Raw genomic sequence first — 5731 nt, 5'->3', positions numbered from 1 at the left:
CAGGGGGTAAAAGCAGAATTGACATAATTCAGGAGCACTTAGACCTTGCTATCTAGAGAAACATCTGCTTTAGTTCCATCACAGATTAATGAAACACCTCACTAATGTTGTGCATTTGTGGAGAGCAGGAAGGTCTGTAGGCAGCACACGTATTACATAGTGCACACTACTCCTGTGCCTTGCTTTTGAGCATCACCACCAGAGGCTTTTTAAGACTCTGCAGCCATGGAATTAGCTGTGGTATTGCCAGCCAGCTGTGTATCCTCCATGGACTTTGGAACAAGCTATAAAAGTAAAAAGAAAAACACACTTTGCCAGCTCTTCGCAAAACAGAGCCAGCACTTTAAAACCAAGTGGGTCCTTTTGTGCCTGGCAAACGGTGAGGTCGGCCTCACAGGTCACCACTCGGGATTACGTCAGGGACCAACTGGTTGGGTCCAGGCAGCCTTGGCTAGGTCTGGCAGGCTGCATGAAGTGAACAAAAGCCAGATCAAGACAAGAAATTGAGGGAATGGGATAGGAGGAAATTAAGAAGACTGTTCCAAAGGCTTTTAAATTGTGATGCCCATGTTGTTGCAATACTATTGGAAAACTAAATTAATTGCTCCTTTCCTTAGCCCCCTTCTGCTGTGGCTATATTTCTTTTAGCTAAGGGTCTGAGCCACTAAAGATGCATCCAATTTCCATGCTGTCCAAATGCTTGTAATCACAGATTTACAATAAACTGAGCTATCATGAAAAACAAGGCTGTTCATTAGGTGGTTCTTGGCCTTCAAAATTTTCAAGACAACAGAAGCAGTGGGAGGTAACAAATCTGCCATAGAGAGGGCTAATTTCCAAAAATTTCTGATCACCTATTTACTTAAAAGCAGCGGACTTTAAAGAATTTCTGTTCAGGAACTCAAAAGCTGAGGTACTTTGACTCTACAGTCAGTCTGTAGTCACTACTGGAAAAAGAAAAGCTAACTATCTTTTTAAGAGTGTAGTTTACAGTTACATTACTGGAAAGCCGAAGGTTTTCTAGGCACTGTAAAACCACATAAAAAAAAGCAGAGCTCATTTTCTGTAGAAACCAGAGGTTCTGTAACTTCACAATCAATCTGTAACATAAATTACAAGGATGCAGCTAGATGGAAACAGATTTTATTTAGTACATTACAGTAAAAATCAGCTAAATTTTGCTCATTGGAGCTTCACTTGGCACAGGTCATCAGAATCTCATCGGTAGCACTCCAAGAAAATACCACTTTTTGTTTTTAAGATCTATCACCCTTTTTTGAGTAATTCTGTAGCCATTAAACAGCCCATGAGTACAGACACAGCTATTTATACTAGCAAGTTCCCTGTACAGCACAAAGAAATTAAATTGAAATAGTAAAGCATGAGAAGTTCCTTTTGTTTGCCCTTCTCCCCTTAAACACCCAATGTGTCTTCTTAAAAGAGTGAGGGTTGTTTTCTGTTTCTTCTTACTCTTCTGAGTTTTGTTGCTTCATAGTTCACTCATGTAATTCATTGCAGACTTCAGGACAGCAACCTCTGTAGAAATTGCTAGTGGCCCACAGAGCTAGCATAAAATAAAAAGTTACAAGTCTACATAACCTTAATTTTATGGTTATAAGGTATATTTACTGCAATAACATAAGTTTGAAAAGACTGCTAAGTGTTCAGTGTGGGAATGCAGGGAATTTCTCTCAAGTTAGTTTTATGGAGAAATGTGTTGTTAAACTGTAGGAAAGGTTACAATCCTTTCAAGTACTCCAGAGCTGAATGCCTATTAGGCATTTTTAGGGTGTGTATAAAATACCCCAATCACTCCCTCAATATCACTCATTGAAATTCAGATGCAGGACCTTTGCTCTGTTCCAGTCCCTTTGGCTTTAACACTGTAAACTAACCTGCGTGAGGATGTTATCAAGAATCAAGGTGGTAGAATTTGCTCTTTAACTCTTGCCCACCTGGACTTCTTTGACTTGGAAGTGTTTTTCACTGTAGCATATAGACATGGTACAGCTCAGTGAGTGTACAGCAAAGCTGAGACTTTATCAACAAGAGAGGTGGGAGTGCTCTTAATACTTCTATCCTGATTTTAACTAATGAGTCTGGGCAGGCCACAGTCACCTGGGTGACTCAGTTTCTCCACCTTAAAACTACAATGGCTATTTTCAAACCCATGGAATCCTCTTGTGACCTGCCAAAGAACAAATGCTAAACAAGAGAATGTACTGTTGCTCCACACATTTCTCAGCCTCTCCTGCCCTCAGTTCCCTCACTCTTCTCTGCCAAGGTATGTGCCCACTCACTTTGCTGGGTGACCACACAATAAGCTGGACTGAACACTGCCTGTAGACAAAGACTTAACAGAATGCCTGTGTTACAGAGTCAACCTGCTCCTTTACATAAAATCCATGCACATTGCCCCCAGAAGGTGGATTGGCACAACTGCTATGTGACAGAACCAGCTAGAATGTGGAGACAGGGTCAGAAGACCTGTCTGCAGGATAGGTACTGCCCTGTCTGCCCCTGAGTGTGTTCCTGATGTGCCATGGGTGGGGGATGCAGGGCTCAGGGAGGATGGCAGGGAAGAGAGAAGCCTGCATTGAAGGCTATGCACTGCTCAGGGTACCCTGTAGCTTCTTGGTTTGATACACAGCACACTCCAGTCTTTTGAAAAATATCCTTTCTTACCTGCATGATTTTAAATTATGCCTCTTATCCCCATCCACTGCAAATGTTGAACTTTCTTCTTCTTGTTGGTCACATCATTATCGTTTTAATTTTGCATTAATTTTTTATAGGAAACAGTTTATTATTTTTTACAGAATGTCAAGAGGATCTGAACCTGGAACAAGTCTTTGCAATTCAGCCTACAGTGTCATCTAAAAAATTAAAATAAATTGTGTGACAGAGAAACTGAGGAAAAAATGCTTTCTAGCATTTGCTTTCTCTTTCAGGCATTAGGGTTTTTTGGAGTGCAAGGAAAAATTCCTTTTATCTTCCAGCTACAGTTTGCTAGCAGCATCATTTGGTTTTAAACGACTGATGATCTACTCTTCCAGTTCAGGTCATGAAAATAAATTTCAGACTGGCCAAACAACCCCTTGAAGTTCAGTTTACCTTCTGCCAGATTGCTGAAGAACACTAATGTCATTCTGCAATGCCCTCTGCTGGGAGATGCAGCCAGAGCTGGAAAGAGAGCTACCAGTTTCCATCCTCCAGCAAGGAACAGATATTTGCAATGAGATGGACTGGATTTTCACCTTCTTGCACGAAATCCTGACCCTGCTGAAATCAGTGAGGTCCTAGCTTTTAATTTTCACTTTGCCCTTTAACATTTTTCCTTTTGAAAACTGCACTGGTAAAAAACCACTTTATTTCAAGTCCAAATGAAAACTTCATTACTCAGAGACATGAAGATCTCTTTTTAGCATTTGAGCTCTAGAGAGAGGTTTTATGAAGAAGCTTTCACCTGAAAAAGTCTTTGTTCTTCTTGCCATTCTTCTAAATCTTTTAACTGTTAAAGTCTGTACAAAATGCAAACGGCATTCATATCATACAGGTGTGATTCTGCCTAACATATATTTTCATTCACCAGGATTCTTGTACTGAGAAAAGGAAGCTATGCAGTGAAACAAAGTGCACTGCTATGCAGGGAAATAAAGGAGTGTTCCTGGAACCTGATGTGTGACAACACCAGCCCTGCCAGCTGTCACATCTGTCTCCCTCTGAGATGCAGTATCCTGGAGCCTCAGGAAGAAAAATCTGAATCAGCCCCACTGAGGAGCAGGATACTAGTGTGGACTTCACACAAACAGCACCTTCACTCCCACATGTACACTCACACCATGCCCTTGTGGCTTAGGGGATGGCTTTTCCTAGCTCACAACTCTTCTGGAGAATCATCCCTGAAAAAATATTTTCCAGCCTTGGCAAGGGTGATGTAACACTATCTCTGCTTTGGTTTCAGCTCCCTCAGCTAGGCTGGTTTTACATGATGTGGTCTCTCACCACAGCTGTGCAATGGGCAGCAAGCAGGAAGGATTTTTCCACAGAAGTCCCCAGTCCTCTGTGCTTGATGCTTTCTCCTTCCTACTCACATTCTCATAGCCCAGGTCCTTCCTGGCAGGCCAATTATCTTATATTTACTACTACTTGTTATTTCTATCTGTTGAATGGAAACATTTTTACCTTGTGACATGTTCTCTGCACTGACCTGCTTTATCACCATGTGCCTCCCTCTGCTCCACTTTACAGGGACTGACACCCTTGGTGCCAGAGAATGCAGGTGCAGTAAAGCTGCACAGTGCCTGGCAACACCATTTTTACTCAAAGTTACACATAATTATCATTGATTTGGAAGTGTGACCTCCTTGTTACATAGCCTTACAAGCTGACAGGTTTTTTCAAAAAAAAACTTTCCAGTGTTTGTTATGCCCTCACAGAGATCAAAATCTCATGGTTATAAGAAGCTTTGAGGATTATGCCATGTTCATTAAAAGGCCCCCAGACAAGTATTTTTTTGTTTTGTATACTGTCCTGAAAAATCTTCTACTTCTCTTGGTAAGCACCACATCATACTCATTTGAAAATGAGCATGTATGCTTACAAACATCCAAAAGGAAGCTGACCCCTCACAGCAAGGGCTAAGATTGCCATTTTGGACACTTACCTGTTCTTCACAAATAGTTTCCTTTACAAGAGAACTGTGTAGCCCAGGGAACAGGTGGTGGCTGCTCACATACTCTAACCTTGAAATTTTTAATGGAGAGGAAGGTTGGAAGCAACTGGAAGTTTTTCCAGTCCTCATGCCCCTCATGTGCCAGCAAACTGAACTGAAAATCCACCCTCTGAGCTGGCACCTTCAATGGAAGGATTGACAGTCTAGTCCAAGACTGGGATAGCCTCCAGCTTAAACTGTCCTTTGATCCCAGGCTGTCTCTCAACATCACAAGCCAGTGTTATATGAGGAATCTTGCATATACTGTTAGTTTTGCTGCCAAGAGGTTTTTCAAGAAACTGTCTCCCAATGTGGTATCTTTAGCAGAAAAATTTCATTCACAGGGATGCTTGCTAGTGGTTAAATATGTGGCCAAAAATCTAGATTTCGCCCTGAATTTTCTCATGTTGATGCACTGTACTACTAATAGGAAATAAGAAGTGTCACTCAAAATGATGTTATACTGAACTGTGACAAGGAACAGGATTAAAGTAATATCCTGCAGCTGGGAGCAACGAGCTGTACAGTTCTACATATGCTGGAGGTGGCAGAACACCTTGGGGAGTGGCAGTCACTGCATTACCTCCATCCCAACTTCTGGGGCAAGAGATTGGAAGGCAGAAAGGCCTGCAACATGCTATCACCATATCAAGAAGCAGAGTGCCTCCCTGCAATCAATTCCCTCTTGTCTGGCAATGGGTAGCACTCAGAAATGACTTTGGCATTGTCTGGCTCTGCTGTCCTCTTACCATTATCTGAGCCCCCTGGAGTTCATTGCTCAGACAAGAGGGCTGAGAAGAGTTCTAGTCAACCTCAATTTAGCCTCACTTTGGTTCCCAGAGAAAAGAGAAAATTTTTCTCTTTTTTTCAGCCCATCCTGCCCTAGAAATTTTTTTTTTGTCTTCATCACTGTTGTGGCAAAATCCAGTTTTATCAGCATCACTGAGAAAGCTTTCAGTAGCTTGAGGATTAGAGAACATTATGGCTTCCACCCATGACAGCCTTCCAGCTTTCTGT

The sequence above is a fragment of the Melozone crissalis genome, unplaced genomic scaffold, assembly GCF_028551555.1.
Source record: "Melozone crissalis strain CALT ecotype California unplaced genomic scaffold, PUWL_Pcris_2 ptg000002l_1, whole genome shotgun sequence".
Classification (NCBI taxonomy): Eukaryota; Metazoa; Chordata; class Aves; order Passeriformes; family Passerellidae; genus Melozone; species Melozone crissalis.
Note: the sequence above shows the minus strand (reverse complement) of the source record.